The following is a 22,673-nucleotide window of genomic DNA, read 5'->3' as shown; positions in this document are numbered from 1 at the left end:
CCTCACAATGACACCACCAATGATGGGGCACAATTTATCCCTTTGACACCAATGATGGGGCACTATTCCTCACAATGACGACAACGATCTGGCACAATTCCTCCCACTGATACCCATGATGGGGCATTGTTACTGATGCCAGGACATTTTCTCCTCCCACTGACCACAGTCTGGTCCCCCTAATGTCTGAAGGACAGTAAACTGTCCCTTTGATTACTGAATTTGGAGACCCGTGCTGTAGACTGCGACATGTCGGGAAAAAGTACTGACAGGTCTACTTCAGTTTTGTGTGGTATAGTTATTTTTGTTGCCTCGGCTCCCCTTTAAGCTGCTCCTCACAGCAGTCTGTAGCTCTTCTCTCTCCTAAAATTGTTTCTGAAGAACCTTTATTTTGCTCACAGATGTGAGAAATGACAAAAGTGTGGGAGATGGGAATGAATTACCCTCCATCTGTATGACCCTGCTAACTCCGGAAACTCACTGACCTTACAGATCGGCACCATATGGAATTGTTTAGGTCATTACATCTGTTGGTAGAATAAAAAAAGTCTATTCTTAGTAACTATAACTTTCAATCACCTAGTCTTCATTTTAAGACGTTCCTTTTTTTCCATTATCACATCATGCAGTAAAGGTTAACAGTTCTTACTGTAAAAATCTCCTTCCTATACCGATACTTCATTCTCTTTACAGTCCTAGGGATAGAAAAATCGAATCCGTGCAGATTACGTTTTTATAGTTTTTCTCCAAAGCAATCTTAGCTGTTATTTCAGACCTTCCACCACTATTCAGAATTGTTCCACATTGTTCCACATTAAGTTCCCATTGACACCATCGATCTTATTAGCTATTTGTAAGGGGGACATTCTTCCCAGTGACCATACTACTAACCTACTACTACGCCAATTGTTCCTCCATATCAAAAAGGTTGAGAAAGAGGAATCAATAGGAGGAGGAATTATTCTATATAGATCTTTATATCACTAAAGGGATCACCAGCAGGAGGAAGGAGGTCCTGATTTCTCTACATAGATCTTTATATTACTAGAGGGATCCCCAGCAGGAGGAAGGAGCCCCTGATTCCTCTATATAGATCTTTATATCACTAGAGGGGTCACCAGAAGGAGGAAGGACATCCTGATTTTCTACATAGATCTTTATATCGGTAGAGGGGTCACCAGCAGGAGGAAGAAGATCCTGATTGCTCTATATAGATCTTTATATCACTAGAGGGTCTCCAGCAGGAGGAAGGAGGTCCCAATTCCTCTATATAGATCTTTATATCACTAGAGGGGTCATCAGAAGGAGGAAGGACATCCTGATTTTCTACATAGATCTTTATATCGGTAGAGGGGTCACCAGCAGGAGGAAGAAGATCCTGATTGCTCTATATAGATCTTTATATCACTAGAGGGTCTCCAGCAGGAGGAAGGAGGTCCTGATTCCTTTATATAGATCTTTATATCACTAGAGGAATCACCAGCAGGAGGAAGAAGGTCCTGATTCCTCAATATAGATTATTATATCACTAGAGGGGTCACCAGCATGAGGAAGGAGGTCCTGATTCCTCTATATAGATCTTTATATCACTAGAGGGATCACCAGCATGAGGAAGGAGGTCCCGATTCCTTTATATAGATCTTTATATCACTAAAGGGGCCACCAGCGGGAGGAAGGAGGTACTGATTCCCCTATATAGATCTTTATATTATTAGAGGAATCACCAGCAGGGAGAAGGAGGTCCTGATTCCTCTATATAGATCTTTATATTACTAGAGGCATCACCAGCGGGGGGAAGGAGGTCCTGATTCCTCTATATAGATCTTTATATTACTAGAGGGATCACCAGCAGGAGGAAGGAGGTCCTGATTCCTCTATATAGATCTTTATATCACTAGAGGGGTCACCAGCAGGGAGAAGGAGGTCCTGATTCCTCTATTTAGATCTTCAGTTAGACCTCATTTGGAAAACTTTTGTCCTGTTCTATTGTTGGAAGAAGTTCGGAAATGGAGAACAAAAATAGAGGGAGGAAACATATCAAGAGAGGCTTTAGGAATTTCAAATGTACAGTCTGGAGGAAAGAAGGGAAAGGATGGACATGCCTGAAATCTTTAAATACATGAAGGTCGTGAATGAGGTCCAGGAAGGTGGAATTTTCAATATAAAGATTTGATCAAGAACATGGGGACGTGACCTCCAGCAGCAGCAGGAGGTCAAACCTACCCTTTAAAGTTATTATTTTCCAGAAAGAGTAATTGATGTTTGGAATAGACCTCCAGCAGAGGTAGTGAGTCAGTTACAGTAAGCTTAGGACAAACATAGATCAATACTTAGACAAAAAAGTCAGCAAAATAAAAAAAAAAATGGGCCAGACTCAATCTTTTTCTGCCGTCACTCTTCTATGTTTCTAACCAAAGCAGCTTTTCTGACCTTTCATTGTTATTTAGAGCTGTTCGTCGATTGTATTTAGCATTTGCCGGAATTGCATAAAAACATCTCAGTACTGTTGATAGTCATAAAGCCTGGCTCTGTGTGCTGACTAATCCTCTGAGGAGGCTGTGAAAGAGTTAAAGGAATAGTAGAGGCTGGGACACACCTCTTGCTCACTCAGTCACCATTCCAAACACAGACTGAAAAGTGAATGTGAGAAGACGGGAGAGGAAGAGGCGCGCTCTGGGCTCGGGTGGAAAGGTAAGGTGCATTTCGCATGCTCGCTGCCACCAGCTGACGCATTTCAGAGTCGGGCAACTTTTTGGAAATGGAAACCTGGTGGAAATTTGCACTCTAGGCTTCTATATTCTTAATTGAACGTTGCTGACTCAATCACTGTCACTTAAACACATGAACCTGGAAGATTCACCTGCAGTGAATATTTGATTGATATCAGATTCACTTCTAAGCATGCTATTAAGTTTAGTTCTCTGGGACGTGTCTTGTTCTATAATGAGGACTGACCCTTTATTGTGGTTGAACAAAGGGGAGAAGGTATCCTTTGTGACCTGCATTGATAGGCTGTGCGTGTCCATAGCCGGAGACACCTTACACCTTTTTTCCAGTCTAACCGACTTCCTTTGAATAAAGTTTAGCTCTGAGTACCAACAGCATAGATGGTGCTGTTTATTTAAATTTGAGGCATTAAAATTTAGTTTTAAAGCCTCAAAATAATAAAATGAACTTTGTAACGGACAACAAAAGATATTTTTAGCTGTATTTTAGGTCGGTAGGAGGTTTGAACTCAAAGGCTCCTTTAAGTGGGCATACCTTAGTCATGAAGAGTAGACTGTCCTTGTGTTGAGTCATTATTCTTCTGGGAACGTCCCTTTAGAAATAGCTTCACGTTAGATGTTCTTTGTTGGGTGACGATGGAAAGACGGTTCATGCGGGAATATGACTTTGTGCGGGACGCTTGCTGCGTTAGAGGAAGCAAATCTTCTCCAGCGTTGTATGACTGGCACAGCATTTAAAGCTCAACTCCTGGCACATAAAACTTTAAATATATTTCTTCATGCCCATAAAGGGTATAAGTCCACCTTGTGGTGGCTACATAATCCTTTTGAAAATTCCTTTTCTTTATTTCCACCTGTTGATCCTACCAGTAACACACTTCCTGTCCTAGGGTGACAACAACGCTTACTCAGCAAAATGGAGCCGGCAACCAGGTTCCATCCACTAAATATGAATCCTTTATTACCTACATGGTGGGTATAGCAATACAGAAGGCTAACGCGCTTCGGCTTGTAGGTGGGGTGCAGCGTGGTGCGGTGGCAATACCTCACTCAGCCAGTTGCAATGGAAAACTTACGTTGAAGTAAGGCAGCAACAGTTCACAATAGCCCATAGGGACAACTACCCAGCCGGGTGCACTCAGTTTCCAATAACGTCAAGAAGCAGGTTACAACCAAACCGACCTTGTCTGTTGAGAAGGGGCAAAATGAGGCTTGGCTGTCTCATGCCCTATCAGGAAGGTATCCAGATAGATACGACCCTACACTTTCCCTCCTCCTCAGAAACCTTTCCCTAGATAGGGTACCTTTCCCTACTCTACCCACTCGCATAGAGCATGCCAAACCCAGTCTTAAATAGACTCTGGAACATCAAAGATGGCCACCAGAGTCACATGGGTGGCCAGCATCCAATCAGATTGCTGCCCCGTGACTCAGGAAACCATGGAGCAACCCTGTTCCTCATGACTTCTTTTCTCCCTACATTGCCGCTGAGGTTGAGCGCCACCTGCAGTGGAGACAGCAGACTGCACCTGCCTACAGGCTACTCAGCCTCATAGCACCTTTAGAAAGCTAAACCCAAGTGGGTTTAGCTTTCAAAAGGCGCTATGAGGCTGGGTAGACATGTGGACATATCCAGCAGTGTTTTAAATCTGATATCCAAACTCCGTATAACTGTCAATATGCACAAATTGGCAGCTATATCCACGGGAGCAAACGAAAATGAATAAATATGAATAAAGTATGAACAAAAAAATGGCTGCACAACCCGGTAACCATCCAGAGAAGAAAAAATCCATGAACTAGCTAAAGTGTCCCCACACTCCAACAAAAAAACATGTAGCAAATCGAAGACAGCAACCAGGTGTCATCCTTGAAATAGGAATCCTTTATTACCTACATGGTGGGTATTCGGCATGGTAAGGCTAACACGTTTCGGCTACTCAGCCTTACTCAGCGCTCACTCATCAAACCGAATTTATGATGGAAAGGCAGCATCATCCTAGGACAGGGCTACTGAACACTTCCTTCTCCTCTTCTCCAGCCTAAATTGGGTTTTTTGAGAAAACTGCCATCTATCAAAGCAGCTGTCTTCTTGCTGTCTGCGTGGTCGGATGGCTGTGGAGGGAGGTGGAGTGCCTTGTTTGACCTCACAACTAGACTAAAGTTAGCCATAGATGGATTGAATTTCAGCTGGTTCAGCAGGGACAGGCCAAATTTTGATCCATCTGTGGCCGTAGAAGTCAGGAGTCAACATAAGTCGGGAGTGTTGGAAAACATTTGTCGATCAGCGGCAGCAGCTGCTGATCAGTGTATTCCGACAGCGGAGGAGTCCCACTGTCAGAACACAATTTCGCAATGTAGAGGATTCCACCATCTAAATTTCCTTTGTGTGGATGGGGGGGGGGAGTCTTTTTGTTTTGTTTCCATCAACCAGTGAGACACCTATGGGAAGCTTTACAAAGAACATAGGAAGATAAAGTAAACTATACTTTTTTCCGCTGAGGAACACAGTATAGTTTACTTTATCTTCCTATGAGACTTCTCACATTCCTTTGAGGTCAGTGAGGTCCACTTTAGACAAAGAGGAAACCTGGTTAACGAAAGGTGTGAATAATGGCTTGACAAAGGAGTGTGCATGTTCAGAAACCCATTGTCCACTGCCTGGGGGCATCACTCCACTCCACTACATTCCACAGTGTTTTTGGAAGGGAAGATGGGGCTGATTACCCATATGAGCCACTGATTTGAGACCTACATTGTGGACGATGATGATGCTGACTTTTAGGCTCCGTTCACATCTAGGCATTGCTATTTTTACAGGTGTTTTTTGGGCGTTTTTTTTTGCGTTTTTGCAGGGTTTTTGTGCAGGCGTTTTGAGTTGAGGTGACCAATAAAAAGCAGTAAAGCACCTGTCTTAACACAGGTTTTGAAATGTTCTACAAAAAAATCCATCAATAAATTCAGTGTTTACATTGATATCCATAAATACAGTCAGGTCCATAAATATTGGGACATCGACAGAATTCTAATCCTTTTTGCTCTATACACCACCACAATGGATTTGAAATGAAACGAACAAGATGTGCTTTAACTTCAGACTTTCAGCTTTAATTTGAGGGTATTTACATGCAAAGCAGGTGAACGGTGAAGGAATTACAACAGTTTGTATATGTGCCTCACACTTTTTAGGGACCAAAAGTAATGGGACAGATTAACAATCATCCATCAAACTTTCACTTTTTAATACTTGGTTGCAAATCCTTTGCAGTCAATTACAGCCTGAAGTCTGGAACACATAGACATCACCAGATGCTGGGTTTCATCCCTGGTGATGCTCTGCCAGGCCTCTACTGCAACTGTCTTCAGTTCCTGCTTATTCTTGGGGCATTTTCCCTTCAGTTTTGTCTTCAGCAAGTGAAATGCATGCTCAATCGGATTCAGGTCAGGTGATTGACTTGGCCATTGCATAACATTCCACTTATTTCCCTTAAAAAACTCTTTGGTTGCTTTCGCAGTATGCTTCAGGTCATTGTCCATCTGCACTGTGAAGCGCCGTCCAATGAGTTCTGAAGCATTTTGCTGAATATGAGCAGATAATATTGCCCAAAACACTTCAGAATTCATCCTGCTGCTTTTGTCAGCAGTCACATCATCAATAAATACAAGAGAACCAGTTCCATTGGCAGCCATACAAGCCCACGCCATGACACTACCACCACCATGCTTCACTGATGAGGTGGTATGCTTTGGATCATGAGCAGTTCCTTTCCTTCTCCATACTCTTCTCTTCCCATCACTCTGTACAAGTTGATCTTGGTCTCCTCTGTCCAAAGGATGTTGTTCCAGAACTGTGAAGGCTTTTTTAGATGTTGTTTGGCAAACTCTAATCTGGCCTTCCTGTTTTTGAGGCTCACCAATGGTTTACATCTTGCGGTGAACCCTCTGTATTCACTCTGGTGAAGTCTTCTCTTGATTGTTGACTTTGACACACATACACCTACCTCCTGGAGAGTGTTCTTCATCTGGCCAACTGTTGTGAAGGGTGTTTTCTTCACCAGGAAAAGAATTCTTCAGTCATCCACTACAATTGTTTTCTGTGGTCTTCTGGGTCTTTTGGTATTGCTGAGCTCCCCGGTGCATTCTTTCTCTTTAAGGGTATTCCAAACAGTTGATTTGGCCACACCTAATGTTTTTGCTATCTGATGGGTTTGTTTTGTTTTTTCAGCCTAAATATGGCTTTCTTCACTAATAGTGACAGCTCTTTGGATCTCATATTGAGAGTTGACAGTAACAGGTTCCAAATGCAAATAGCCCACTTGAAATGAACTCTGGACCTTTTATCTGCTCCTTGTAAATGGGATAATGAAGGAATAACACACACCTGGCCATGGAACAGCTGAGCAGCCAATTGTCCCATTACTTTTGGTTCCTTAAAAAGTGGGAGGCACATATACAAACTGCAGAATTTAAGTATCGACGCAGAGTGGTACTGCGGATACGTATACAGTAATCTGTGCCACATCCTATTCTTCCCTATTATACATATACAAACTGTCGTAATTCCTACACCATTCACCTGATTTGGATGTAAATACCCTCAAATCAAAGCTGAAAGTCTGCAGTTAAAGCACATCTTGTTCATTTCATTTCAAATCCCTTGTGGTGGTATATAGAGCCAAAAAGATTAGAATTGTGTCAATGTCCCAATATTTATGGACCTGACTGTATGTACGTAAAATGAATATGAAAAAGTATTTTTTGAGTAACCAACCCAGTATAAGAAGGCCTTTTCAAAATGCCACAGTGGGAGTGGATAGTGACCTGAAGAACAGATCACTATTCAACCCTCCCTCTACATCCAACCATCATATAGAGGTATTCAAACAACTAATCTTGAAGGACTTGGAAAAAAATTGTTCCTAAGCAGAACATGAATCCAAGATATAAACAATAGGGGATTAGTGCCTTGGAAAACTGAAGGACATTGTGGTCCGACCGGCGGATAAAGGGGGAGTTGTGGTGATTTTGAAAAGATAATTTTATCATTCTCAACTAACAGAGATGTTATCAGATGAGAATACATATATACGTCTGAAGGGTGACCCTACCAGAGAGTATAGACAAGATTTAATGAATCTTATTGACTATAGTTTTGATAATAGGGTATTATCAAAAAAGGAAAGGAGATATCTAGTACAGAGTTTTAGTTGTATACCAACAATATACACTCCTCCAAAGGTCCATAAAAATATGTCCAATCCTCCAACCCGACCCATTATGAATAACATAGGTTCTGTCTCGGCCAGATTAGGATAGTACCTAGACTGTTTTTTGCAATCTACTGCTACCAGTACCAAATCTTATCTCAAAGACACTAAGGATTTTCTTTTGTCTTAGTAAGATCAAATTGCCGGAGGCAGTAGAGATTTATATGGTAACGGCAGATGTTTCGTCGCTGTATACTATTATACAGCATGACGATGCATTGTTGGCCCTCAATTGGGCATTTAGCCAGAGAGAGGACATCCCATATATCCAAAAGAAGTTCTCAAGGTTGGCTCTTGAGTATTATTTGACACACAACTACTTTTGGTATGGGGGTCATTTTTCCACTCAAATGAGGGGGGTTGCGATGGGCGCGAAATTTGCGCCCAGCCTGGCCAACCTCTTTATGAGTGAATGGGAGGACAAGATTATTTATGCCCAAAGGAGGACCGAACTGTTGTTTTTTTAAGAGGTATATAGATGACCTGTTCCTAGTTTGGGCAGGTACAGAACAGTCTTTAAAAGATTTTATGAGTTTCTTAAACTGTAATTCTAATAACATAAAAATAGATTACCAGTACAGTAAGGATCAAGTGAATTATTTGGACGTTGCTATTTCAAGACAATCTGAACAACTAGTCACCAAAGTATATTTTAAATCTTCAGATCGTAATAGCTATTTATCTATACATAGTGGCCACCAACCAACCTGGTTACGAAACATACCAAAAGGCCAGTTCATGCGGGTCAGGAGGAACTGTACACTTGACTCTGATTACCAGGCCCAAACAGAAATTTTAAAAAACAGGCTTATGGAGAAGGTATATCAAGCAGAAAGTTTGGATTCCACTATCCAACAAGTAGGACATTTCTCACAAGCCTTGTGTTTGGAAGACAAAGAGAGAATCAAAGATGATAGACACAAGTGGGGGTTTATTAGCAACTTCCATTCCCAATATAGGGAGGTAGAGGAGATAATTAAAAAAAAACACTGGGAGATTCTTAGTATGGATAAAACCCTTAAGAAGGTGTTACCAAAGGAACCAATGTTCATCTACAGAAAAACACCCACTTTTGGAAATAAAGTCGTAAAAAAAGTGTTGGACCCCCCACAAAAACCCAAGATGTTTTGGGATAGGAATGGTTTCTATGCTTGCAGGAGATATAAGGTATGTCAACAGACTAACACCCACATTAGAGGACTAAGGTCTTTCACTTCTACGGCAAATGGTAGGGTGTTTGACATTAATGAGTTTATATCATGTAACTCTACACATGTGATTTATGCCTTACAGTGTCCGTGCAGACTGATGTACATAGGCCGCACAAAAAGAACTCTGGCTAAACGGGTTTTCGAACACATTTATAACATCCTAATTGGTTTCAAAGACCATAGTCTATCTCTCCACTTTAGACTTAAACATAACGGAGATCCACCAGGTCTGTTGCTTTGGGGTATAGGGAAACTAAGACCTACATGGAGAGGTTCCAATATGGTACGCGATATATCAGGGGCGGACTAACAACTCATGGGGCCCCCGGGCAATAGGAGATTATGGGGCCCCCAGGCAATTGGAGATTATGGGGCCCCCAGGCAATAGGTTATGGGGCCACAAAGTATACACACACACATGCAGTATACACACACAGACACACAATATACACACACAGTATACACACACAGAATACACATAAACACACTGAAAAGGTACTGGAGAGGCGGGGCAGCTATAATCTTGGGATTTTTAAAAAAAAAAGATTTTTTTACATACTGTCCCTGGTTTTATTGAGGCTGGCAACCCTAATGGGGTGGCCCCTTAGTGGCATGGGGGGCAGTGCCCGAGTGCCCGAATGGTCAGTCCGCCCCTGCGATATATCCAAATGTGAGACGAAATGGATATATCTCACCAATACTCTCCAACCTGCTGGTTTTGAACGTTGAACTTGACCTGAACTGCTTTATTAGCGATTATTGATCGAGTTTATGTTATAAGACCCAGTATGGTTTAATGGTATGGTTCATATTGACTATGATCCATTTAGGTTATATATAAAATGAGTGTTGTGTGACCATCAATTTGATATTTTTGGTTTCTACCGAATATAATGGTTGTTTGCTCATCTATAAGATTGACACATAAGAAATATTTGGAGTTGTTCTCTCATATTCGTTTCGGTTTTTGTCCCTTGGATAAATGGGGTCCGAGAGGTGGGTCCTATATATATAGAAATTTAAACGTAATTTTTTTTTTAGGCTAAATAATTCATTTTTTAAAATCTTTTTATGCTTCAGTGTTTTCAGATTGTGTTAGCGCATCTGCATTTCTCCTGTTCCTTATTTATCACCATTTTTATTTTTTATTTTAGGCTAAATAATTAAATTTTTAAAAAATCTTTTTATGCTTCAGTATTTTCAGATTGTCGCAGCGCATCTGCACTTCTCCTGTTCCTTATTTATCGCCATTTTTATTTTTATTTTCATTTTATTATTTATTTCACATGTTTTTACCTGATTATCAGTGCAATAAGAATGAGTCATTCATTTTTTGTAATGCTGAATATTCTTGTTGATTTTCGGTTTGGAATTAGGTGGTTACATTGGACCAATTAATTTGGACCAATCGTTATATGAATATATACATTTATTTCATTTTTTTCTAAATACTGTTAACACATTTAAAAATAGTAATGTTTCTAGTATGATGTATATATACATTTTTTTAAAATATAATTTTTTTCTCTGGTACTGCTAAGACATTAGTGATGTTTTTTAGAATGATAAATGTATCAAACCAACAAAGACTTTGTATCGCTGTGCTGCTTTCATTGGACAGATACATGGGAATGTTATTCAGAATGTTTAGCCGCCTAGTGACACACTGAGTTCTAAAATCGGCTCTATATATGTTTTTTTGTATTTTTATTGCTCTCTATGGGGTTTTTATTTTAGTTATAGTCCTAGTTATAGTTGGTCCTTCTGTTTTTGATTGACTCATCAGTAGGCTTGTAATGTGAGAGTTTGATCGTTCTCTGGTGGGAACCATGAAGGACAGCGCACTGATCACACAAGGGGTTAACACACATCACTGAGAGTTTATAAGTCCTGCTGTATGGGTCACGCCTATTGATAAAGATCGTATGACAAAACGCGTCTAGGTGTACCACACGGCTTGCTGCATCTGCCATCGGCTCCTCCCGGGAACCATCACAGACAATCACAGTTCCATGAGAGGTGTTGAGATTAATGGAACCGAACCGAACATATACTACAATACCTATGTTGAATGCTTTTTTGTAACCACTTACAGGACCGCCGCATGCCGATATACATCCTAACTTTGAAGAGGAATATCATTGTTATGGCAGCAGCTAGCTGCCATAACCCCGGTATCCTCTTCTTTGGCCGGCGATCCAGTTTCTGATAATGGTGATCTCTGCGGTGGATTCGCTGCAAGATCACTTTTATCGGCGACGGGAGAGGGGCCCCCCTCCCGCCACGCTCCGGTGCCCTCTGCCGCTTACCAGAGTCGGCGGCGGCGGCGGCGGAGGCGATCGGATCCTCTTCCTTGCTGGGTATGGAGAGTGAGGGGAAGATGGCCCCCATCTGTCTCCATACCATTAAAGGGCCGAAGCGATGTCAAAACGTCACTTCCGCCCATAGCTCTTAAAGGGACATTTTTTTTTTTTTTTAAATGACAATATTATTATATTTTTTATTGCATTTTAGTGTAAATATGGGATCTAAAGTCTTTTTGACCCCAGATCTCATATATAAAAGGTCCTGTCATGCTTTTTTTCTATTACAAGGGATGTTTACATTCCTTGTAATTGGAATAAAAGTGACACATTTTTTTTCTTTAAAAGAACAGTGTAAAAATAAAAAATAAAAGGTAAAATAAATAAGAAAAAAAATGTACTTTTTAAATGTGCCCTGTCCCACTGAGCTCGCGTGCAGAAGCGAACGCATACGTGAGTAGCTCCCTCATATAAAAAAAGAGTGTTCAAACCACACATGTGAGGTATCGCTGCGATCGGTAGAGCGAGAGCAATAATTCTAGCCCTAGACCTCCTCTGTAACTCAAGACATGTAACCTGTAGAATTTTTTAAACATCGCCTATGGAGATTTTTAAGGGTAAAAGTTTGTCGGTGTTCCACGAGCGGACGCAATTTTGAAGCGTGACATGTGGGGTATCAATTTACTCGGCGTAACATTATCTTTCACAGTATAAAAAAGCATTGGGCTAACTTCACTGTTGTCTTATTTTTTAATTAAAAAAAGTGTATTTTTTAAAAAAAAAGTGCGCTTGTAAGACCGCTGCGCAAATATGTTGTGACAGAAAGTATTGCAACGACCGACATTTTATTCTCTAGGGTGTTAGAAAAAAAATGTATAATGTTTGGAGGTTCTAAGTAATTTTCTTGCAAAAAAAACTGTTTTTAACTTGTAAACAACAAATCTCAAAAAGGGGTTCGGTCCTTAAGTGGTTAAAACAGTTGTTTGTAAGTGCAATGTATAAGGGAAGGGGTTTTATATTGGAATAAAAGTGTTTACAGTTTTACACTATTTTCCCTTCCTTCTGCCTGAGTTTTATGGAAAGTTTATAGCTGGCTTTGTCTGGGAGAAACAGAGGACCAGAGTTGCGACCCTCCCCCCCCTTCTGGCTGATCGAGTTGAGTTTCGGACGGATGTCATTATGGTAGTGATCGCAGAGTCTTAACATACACACAGAGGCTTTTATTTATTGGGAATCTGGTGAGTGCAATTCCTATAGGGAGTGAAATCACTTGGTGTGGTGATGGTCGAACGTCCAAACATCTGATGCGTTTTATATGAACTGTCACACTGATTTCCTGAACATTATCCCATTTGGATGCACAGATTACTAATATTTCAGTATAATTTAAATGTTCTAGCGCTTCTGAAGCTTGGAGGACTAATTATTAGAATTTTTTGCTTCCCTTTTTAATTTTGTTTTACAATATAGTAGCTTAATTAGATTAGGATTACTTTTATCTAAGCGCTGGATAAGTGACCCCTGTGTACAGTGGCGGTGCATCCAAAGGGGGGGCACGGGCGCCGCCTCCTCTCTCCTGCCACCCCCTCTAGCACCAATAGATAGATTCATGCATTGCATGAAGCTATCCATGGCCGCCGCTGGCTCCCCCTATTTAGGCGCCCGGCCCGTTTTCGCCTGAATTACAGCGGCGGGCAGAGTTTTTGAAGCACCTGATTAAAGCCATAGGCACTAATAGGCGTCAAAAAAGGTGACCTGTGAGCCCCATGCTGGGCGCTCGCAGGTCACTCAGCTGTGTTAGAAACAATTGCTGGGCACATTGATGGGCACAGTGGCAGCAATTGATGGGCACAGTGGCGGCAATTGATGGGCACAATGGCGGCAATTGATGGGCACAGTGTCGGCAATTGATGGGGACTGTGGCTGCATTTTGTGGGGCACAGTGGCTGCATTTCATGGCACAGTGGCGGCGTTTGATGGCACAGTGGCAGCGTTTGATGGCACAGTGGATGTGTTTGATGGGGCACAGTGGCGTCAATTGGTGGGCACAGTGGCGTCAATTGATGGGCACAGTGGTGGCAATTGATGGGCACAGTGGCTGTGTTTGATGGCACAGTGGTGGCAATTGATGGGCACAGTGGCTGCACAGTGGCTGCATTTTATGGGGCACAGTGGCTGCACAGTGGCTGCATTTTATGGGGCACAGTGGCTGCATTTGATGGCACAGTGGCTGCGTTTGATGGGTACAGTGGCTGCGTTTGATGGGCACAGTGGCTACATTTATCGGGCACAGTGGCTGTGCCCGATAAAATGGTTGCGTTTGATGGCACAGCAGCGGCAATTGATGGCACAGTGGCTGTGATTGATGGCACAGTGAGGCTGCAATTGATGGCACAGTGGCTACGATTGATGGCACAGTGGCTGTGATTGATGGCACAGTGAGGCTGCAATTGATGGCACAGTGAGGCTGCAATTGATGGCACAGTGAGGCTGCAATTGATGGCACAGTGAGACTGCAATTGATGGGGTTTTTTTCAGAATTTTTCGGTTTGTTTGCACTCCCCCCAAAAAATATTGAGCACCAGCTGCCACTGCCTGTGTACTTCTTTGTTTAGTACAGCGCATGTAACCTGCCAAAAAAGAAGCTCATTTACTTGGTTCAGGCAACAGAATTCTCAGATGTGAATAGGGGTCATTGAAATGAATGGGGTTTGTCTTGTTGGGCATTTTTAGAGCTGAGGCTTAGAGTAGAAAATTACCCAAAAAACGCCCAGATGTGAACAGAGCCTTCCCATTGTAGTAGTTTTTACACAGAAACGCATTGCCCCACAACTCGGTGACGTCATTTTGTTCATGCTGCTTTCCATGCTGGTTACGAAAGGGAAGATGCAGCTGTCCCCCCCCCCCACACCCACACCCATGTGAGCCACTGTTTTTAGACCTACAGCACAGAACTAGAAATGGCGACTTCTACCGTTTTAGCGTTTTTTTACACAGACCCTTACACAGAGCCTGTACATTGTTTTGACATGTGAGCGGCCCTTTGGTGGGTTTTAATAAATGAAGTCCTTATTGCACTTAGAGGCAGTTTTCCGTTTTTTTCTCTCTCCTGTTCACAAGAGGTGTGAGACCAGATCAACCATCAATGGACCGGGGTTGGAGCCTTCAACACCTTTTTGGCCTTCCATAAAAAATTCTGTTTTAGCATCTCTACCCCAGAAATTTAACAATTCACGCCTTCAACCAGGTGGATCAAAGGATTAACACCTTCTAAAGGCCTTCTAGAGATGGGATTATGTAACTGCAACAAAGTGGTTCCACAACTTCCGCACCTCCTATCGTATTCTTAGGCAATCAGCATCTGCCTTGACAGATTCCATGGTGATTGGATTATTGTGCTGCCGGTGTGGATCTAAATTAAATCTAAATGCATCTTCCTGACTTTTATTAGAAGTGAAGAATTGGCTTGGAGAAGCTATGGTTGAAACCTATGCGTTTTTTTTGTGCTTTCTGCAGAAACGCAGTACAGTCCATTTAACATGGTTTCCTATGGGACACGTTCACTTTTTTCAGCCGCAGATTTTTTGGAAGGGTTTGGGGACTTTTTTTGAAAATGCAAAATGGTGCGTTTTTGGTTCAATAGACTTCATTGGAGAAGCTGCAGAAAGCATGTAGTGCATTTTTTGCCACGATTTGCGTTTTGCATTTTTTAATCTGCCCAACAACAAATTGGCCACAAAAAAAAAAAAAAAACAGAGAGAATGCAAACACGTGTGCAAAAAGCCCTGCAGAAATTGATCAAAAGCAAACTGTATAGGTGTGAACCAGACAAAAGTCGCAGTGTTTTGAACAGGTGCCATTGAAAAGAAAGGTGTGCGATTTGCCATGCAACTTTAATGTCCAAAGTTGGATGGCAAATCGCACAAGTGTGAATGGAGCCTTCCAGTTTGACTGTGCAGTGAGACTTTCATGCAACATTAGAGTTTATGGGACTCTAAGTCGCATCAAAGTCACATCAAAGTAGTGGAGGAACCTTTTTTGAAGACGCTACAACTTGAGTCGCATAGATTGGAATGGGTGCCATTGAAATGGGTTTTGATTTGTCATGCGACTTTGTATCTTTATAACACTATAGGGGTCACCAGCAGGAGGAAGGAGGTCCTGATTCCTCTATATAGATCTTTATATCACTAGAGGGATCACCAGCAGGAGGAAGGAGGTTCTGATTCCTCTATATAGATCTTTATATCACTAGAGGGGTCTCCGGCAGGAGGAAGGAGGTCCTGATTCCTCTATATAGATCTTTATATCATTAGAGGGATAACCAGCAGGAGGAAGGAGGTCCTCATTCCTCTATATAGATCTTTATATCACTAGAGGGGTGTCCGGCAGGAGGAAGGAGGTTCTGATTCCTCTATTTAGATCTTTATATCACTAGAGGGGTCACCAGCAGGAGGAAGGAGGTCCTGATTCCTCTATATAGATCTTTATATCACTAGAGGGGTCACCAGCAGGAGGAAGGAGGTCCTGATTCCTCTTTTTAGATCTTTATATCACTAGAGGGATCACCAGCAGGAGGAAGGAGGTCCTGATTCCTCTATATAGATCTTTATATCACTAGAGGGGTCTCCAGCAGGAGGAAGGAGGTCCTGATTCCTCTATATAGAGCTTTATATCACTAGAGGGGTCACCAGCAGGAGGAAGGAGGTCCTGATTCCTCTATATAGATCTTTATATCACTAGAGGGGTCTCCAGCAGGAGGAAGGAGGTCCTGATTCCTCTATATGGATCTTTATATCACTAGAGGGGTCACCAGCAGGAGGAAGGAGGTCCTGATTCCACTTTTTAGATCTTTATATCACTAGAGGGATCTCCTGCAGGAGGAAGGGGGTCCTGATTCCTCTATATAGATCTTTATATCACTAGAGGGGTCTCCGGCAGGAGGAAGGAGGTCCTGATTCGTCTATATAGTTCTTTATATCACTAGAGGGGTCTCCAGCAGGAGGAAGGAGCCCCTGATTCCTCTATATAGATCTTTATATCACTAGAGGGATCACCAGCAGGAGGAAGGAGGTTCTGATTCCTCTATATAGATCTTTATATCACTAGAGGGGTCTCCGGCAGGAGGAAGGAGGTCCTGATTCCTCTATATAGATCTTTATATCATTAGAGGGATAACCAGCAGGAGGAAGGAGGTCCTCATTCCTCTATATAGATCTTTATATCACTAGAGGGGTGTCCGGCAGGAGGAAGGAGGTTCTGATTCCTCTATTTAGATCTTTATATCACTAGAGGGGTCACCAGCAGGAGGAAGGAGGTCCTGATTCCTCTATATAGATCTTTATATCACTAGAGGGGTCTCCAGCAGGAGGAAGGAGGTCCTGATTCCTCTATATAGATCTTTATATCACTAGAGGGGTCTCCAGCAGGAGGAAGGAGGTCCTGATTCCTCTATATAGATCTTTATATCACTAGAGGGGTCACCAGCAGGAGGAAGGAGGTCCTGATTCCTCTTTTTAGATCTTTATATCACTAGAGGGATCACCAGCAGGAGGAAGGAGGTCCTGATTCCTCTATATAGATCTTTATATCACTAGAGGGGTCTCCAGCAGGAGGAAGGAGGTCCTGATTCCTCTATATGGATCTTTATATCACTAGAGGGGTCACCAGCAGGAGGAAGGAGGTCCTGATTCCTCTTTTTAGATCTTTATATCACTAGAGGGATCTCCAGCAGGAGGAAGGGGGTCCTGATTCCTCTATATAGATCTTTATATCACTAGAGGGGTCTCCGGCAGGAGGAAGGAGGTCCTGATTCGTCTATATAGTTCTTTATATCACTAGAGGGGTCTCCAGCAGGAGGAAGGAGCCCCTGATTCCTCTATATAGATCTTTATATCACTAGAGGGGTCTCCAGCAGGAGGAAGGAGGTCCTGATTCCTCTTTTTAGATCTTTTTATCACTAGAGGGATCTCCAGCAGGAGGAAGGGGGTCCTGATTCCTCTATTTAGATCTTTATATCACTAGAGGGGTCTCCAGCAGGAGGAAGGAGGTCCTGATTCCTCCATATAGATCTTCAGTTAGACCTCATTTGGAATACTGTGTCCAGTTCTATTGATAGAAGATATTGATGGAAGAAGTTCGGAGATGGACAACAAAAATGGTGAAAGGGATGAAACATATCAAGAGAGACTTCGGGAACTTCATATGTTCAGTCTGGAGGAAAGAAAGGAAAGGTGGGACAAAACTGAAATTTTAAATAAATGAAGGGTGCAGAATAAGGTTCAGGGGGGCGGAATTTTCAGTATAATATTAAGATCAAGGATACAGGGACATGACCTCCAGCAGCAGAAGGAGGAAAAAACCTACCCTTTGAAGGTATTATTTTCCAGAAACAGTAGTTGATGCTTGGAATAGACCTCCAGCAGAGGTAGTGAGTCAGGTGCCATTGAAATAAATGGGTTTTGATTTGTCATGCGACTTTGTGTCACAAGTCGCATGACAAGTCGTACTAGTGTGACCTGAACCTAGATCTGTCCGTTGGTGTGGCCGAGCGATACGACTTAATCCATAGCAGAACGGCGGCCAGGTCTGTGTAGTGAGTTCTATGCTGGGGTGTTGGCGGCGAGGCTTTGCCCTCGGGAGGGGCTGCAGTGTCATTCTGGTGGAACTTGTCCAACCCCCCCCAATGTCTCTCATGTTCCAGAAAAACAGATAGGAAAGCAATTCTTTTGTTTGTTTGGCAGGTAGAAGGTGCGAGGAGATTAATCCGCAGATGATTACAGGGTGTGGGAAACTGTATATCCTAGAAAGAGAAAGCTCTGCTGGTTATGGAGCCTTTTTATAGTAGATGTTGGGAGGTGACGGATTGCAGGCGTTACCCCTGGAAACGTCCCCACTTTTCATTGCATTGTATTTCTTAATTTATTGTTACATTTCAATTAGGGCATTTTTGCAACATGCCCCTGATCATTAACCACCTCTGGACCGCCCCACACCCATATGCTGCAGCAGGGCAGCCCTCCTGTGGAGAAATCACATGCCTGCACCTGAGTTCGTGCACAGGGTCTGGGGCACGTGCGCCGCCTGGCGACCTACTCCCTCAGTGATTGGACACAGCGGGAGCCAATCAGCGGGTCCGACGGATGCGATGTCCGCCGAGACCCGCCGCTCGTTCTCAGGGAGAGGCAGAGCGTCGGTCTTCAGGGACCCGTCGCTCGGTCTCAGGGAAGGGGCAGAGCGGTGGTATGCCGGAAACCACCACTCGTTCTCAGGGAGAGGCAGAGCGGTGGTCTGCCGGGACCCGCCGCTCATTCTCAGGAGAGGCAGAGCGTGTGGTCTGCCGGGACCCGCCGCTCGTTCTCAGGAGAGGCAGAGCGTGTGGTCTGCCGGGACGCGCCGCTCGTTCTCAGGGAGAGGCAGAGCGGGTGGTCTGCCGGGACCCACCGCTCGTTCTCAGGAGAGGCAGAGTGTGTGGTCTGCCGGGACCCACCGCTCGTTCTCAGGAGAGGCAGAGGGTGTGGCCTGCCGGGACCCACCGCTCGTTCTCAGGAGAGGCAGAGTGTGTGGTCTGCCGGGACCCACCGCTCGTTCTCAGGAGAGGCAGAGGGTGTGGCCTGCCGGGACCCACCGCTCGTTCTCAGGAGAGGCAGAGCGACAGTCTGCCGGGACCCGGCACTCGTTCTCAGGGAGAGGCAGAGCGTGTGGTCTGCCGGGACGCGCCGCTCGTTCTCAGGGAGAGGCAGAGCGGGTGGTCTGCCGGGACCCACCGCTCGTTCTCAGGAGAGGCAGAGCGTGTGGTCTGCCGGGACGCGCCGCTCGTTCTCAGGGAGAGGCAGAGCGGGTGGTCTGCCGGGACCCACCGCTCGTTCTCAGGAGAGGCAGAGTGTGTGGTCTGCCGGGACCCACCGCTCGTTCTAAGGAGAGGCAGAGGGTGTGGTCTGCCGGGACCCACCGCTCGTTCTCAGGAGAGGCAGAGCGACAGTCTGCCGGGACCCGGCACTCGTTCTCAGGGAGAGGCAGAGCGGGTGGTCTGCCGGGACCCACTGCTCATTCTCAGGAGAGGCAGAGCGTGTGGTCTGCCGGGACCCGCCACTCGTTCTCAGGAGAGGCAGAGCGGCAGTCTGCCGGGACCCGCCGCTCGTTCTCAGAGAGAGGCAGAGCGGGTGGTCTGCCGGGACCCACCGCTCGTTCTCAGGAGAGGCAGAGCGTGTGGTCTGCCGGGACTCGCCGCTCGTTCTCAGGGAGAGGCAGGGCGGCGGTCTGCCGGGACCCACCGCTCGTTCTCAGGAGAGGCAGAGCGGCAGTCTGCCGGGACCCGCTGCTCATTCTCAGGAGAGGCAGATCGGGCGGTCTGCCGGGACCCGCCGCTCGTTCTCAGGAGAGGCAAAGCGGGTGGTCTGCTGGGACCCGCCGCTCGTTCTCAGGAGAAGCAGAGCGGGTGGTCTGCCGGAACCCGACACTCGTTCTCAGGAGAGGCAATGAGAGTGGTCTGCCGGGACCCACCGCTCATTCTCAAGAGAGGCAGAGCGGGTGGTCTGCCGGGACCCGCCCCTCGTTCTCAGGAGAGGCAGAGCGGGTGATCTGCCGGAACCCGACACTCTTTCTTAGGAGAGGCAGAGCGGCAGACCGCTGTTCTGTCAGAGAGGAAAATGAAGAACTTGTGTTTCTGCTAAGCAGGAACACGGATCTCTGTCCCCCCCCCCTCCGTCAAAGCACCTCCCCACACAGTGAGTAATCACTCCCTAGGGACACATTTAACCCTCTGATGTTAGCCCCTTCCCTGCCAGTGTCATTATACAGTGACAGTGCATTTGTTTTTAGCACTGATCACTGTATTGGTGTCACTGGTCCCCAAAAAGTGTCACTTAGTGTCCGATTTTGTCCGCCGCAATGTCGCAGTCCCACTAAAAATTGCTGATCGCCGTACTAGTAAAATAAATAAATATATAAACATTCCATAAATATGTCTGCAAACCAATCAATATACGCTTATCGGGATTTTTTTTTTTTTTTTATACCAAAAATATGTAGCAGAATACATATTGATTGAAATTGATGAATACATTTAGATTTTTACATTTTTCTTTTATTGGGTATGTTTTATAGCAGAAAGAAAAAAAATATTTGTCGGTGTCTTTTTGTTTATAGCGCCAAAAATAAAAAAACGCAGAGGTGATCAAATACCACCAAGAAAAAGCTCTGTGGGTAAAAAAACTACATCATTCACACCTTAGGGTTTTATTTCAGGTTTCTGAAAGTGCACCCATCCTCAAGATGAAGAATACCGTACATACTGAATACCGAATATTTTCACACGTGAGCATTGTGTCGCTTGACACCAGTTGCACCCGCGCTTAGGGCAGAATCGCACATTTTTTGGCCCCATGGTCTTTAATCACTTTACCCCCCCCAGGCCAATTCTGACATTTCTCCCATACATGCAAAAAAATATGCATTTTTTAATTTATTTTTTTAAATAGAAAATGACCTAGTACCGCCAAACATTATATATTTTTGGTTTAAGCAGAGACCCTGGAGAATAAAATGGTGCTTGTTGCAACTTTTTTTTTTATGTCCCACCTCAAATGCAAATGTTTCGAGAAAAATATTATTATTATTATATTATATTTATTATACAGGATTTATATAGCGCCAACAGTTTGCTCAGCGCTTTACAATATAGCAAGGGAGGACCATGCAGCAACAATACAATTCGAGGAAAAAAAATACACTTTAATTTTGGTGAGCCCAAACACAATTTAATACCCTTTTTTTTTTTTTTTTTTTTGATAAAATAAAAAAGATGACGTTGCCCTGAGTAAATAGATACCTAACATGTCAAACTTTTAAAATTGAGTATGCCCGCGGAACGGCGACAAACCGCCATACTTAAAAATCTCCAAAAGCGACTCTTTACATTATTTTTTTTTTTTTTACAGGTTACCAGTTTAGAGTTACAGAGGAGGTCTAGGGCTAGAATTATTGTTCTCACTCTAACGATCGCGGCGATACTTCACATGTGTGGTGCAAACCCCCCCCGTTTACATATGCGTTCGCTTCTTCCAGCGCGGAGGGATGGGGCGCCTTACATTTTTTTATTATTTGTTTTTATTTTTTTACATTTTTATACACTGTCCCCTAAATTTTACGTCTATTTCTATCACAAGAAATGTAAAACATCCATTGTGATAAAAATAAAGCATGACAGGTCCTCTTTATAGAGACATCTGAAGTCTATAAGGTACAAGGTCTCTCTACCCTAAAAAAAAAGTAAAAAAAAATGTGAACTAAAAAAAAAAAAAGATCACAGGTCTCTCTACCCTGAAAGGCATGAGATAAAAACAAAAAACAAAAAACATTTGAAAATAAAAAAAAAAAGTGAACTAAAAAAAAAAAAAAATTTGAACAAAAAAGAAAACGGCAGTGTTTAAATCAGCCCAAACTGGAAGTGACGTCATGACATCGCTATCGGCCCCATAGCCATAGAGAAGGTCAGGGACCATCTGGTTCTCAGCCGGCTCTATGATAACCTGGCGGCACGGATCGGATGCTCCTCGATTGCACAGGAGAGCCCTGGAAGGCCCGATCGGTGGTGGGAGGGGGGTGGCAACTCCAACTCAAGCTGATCCATCTATGGGCAGGCTGGTTGTACCAAATTCGATCCATCTTTGGGCAGGCTGGTTGTACCCAATTCGATCCATCAATGGGCAGGCTGGCTGTGCCCAAGTAAATTAAACAATGGGCAGGCTGGTTGTACCCAAGTAAAATAAACTATGGGCAGGCTGATTGTGCTCAAGTAAATCTATCTATGGGCAGGCTGATTGTACTGAAATTGATCCATCTATGGGCAGACTGATTGTACTGAAATTGATCCATCTATGGGCAGACTGATTGTACTGAAATTGATCCATCTATGGGCAGGCTGGTTGTACCCAAGTCAATTTAACTAATGGGCAGGCTGATTGTACTCAAGTACTCAGTGTACTCAGTGTACTCAGGTCAAACCATCTATGGGCAGGCGTTCCATCAATTGATTTGAGTACCACCAGCATGCTTAATTTTTAGCATGTGATTGCCAGCAGCCAAGGCAGGATGTATTTGCATAGGCAACACCCACATGTGATGCTGAGCCTCCATGATTAAATGAAGTGAAACCCAAGTTGATCC

The 22,673-nt window shown here is 43.8% G+C and overlaps 1 long non-coding RNA gene across 1 annotated transcript in view; it reads left to right on the top strand.

Moving 5' to 3' along the window:
* Nucleotides 1–2,609: 2,609 nt before the first annotated feature.
* The window catches only part of LOC141116883 (uncharacterized), a 35,340-nt gene continuing 15,276 nt past the window's right edge, over nucleotides 2,610–22,673 (top strand). The window contains exon 1 of the long non-coding RNA XR_012237066.1: nucleotides 2,610–2,691. This is a non-coding gene — a long non-coding RNA (uncharacterized lncRNA). The remainder of the gene's footprint in view (nucleotides 2,692–22,673) is intronic.

The sequence above is a fragment of the Aquarana catesbeiana genome, linkage group LG13 (genome assembly GCF_042186555.1).
Source record: "Aquarana catesbeiana isolate 2022-GZ linkage group LG13, ASM4218655v1, whole genome shotgun sequence".
Taxonomy (NCBI): Eukaryota; Metazoa; Chordata; class Amphibia; order Anura; family Ranidae; genus Aquarana; species Aquarana catesbeiana.
The sequence above is the reverse complement of the archived record's forward strand: the minus strand, read 5'-3'. Positions and strand labels throughout refer to the sequence as shown.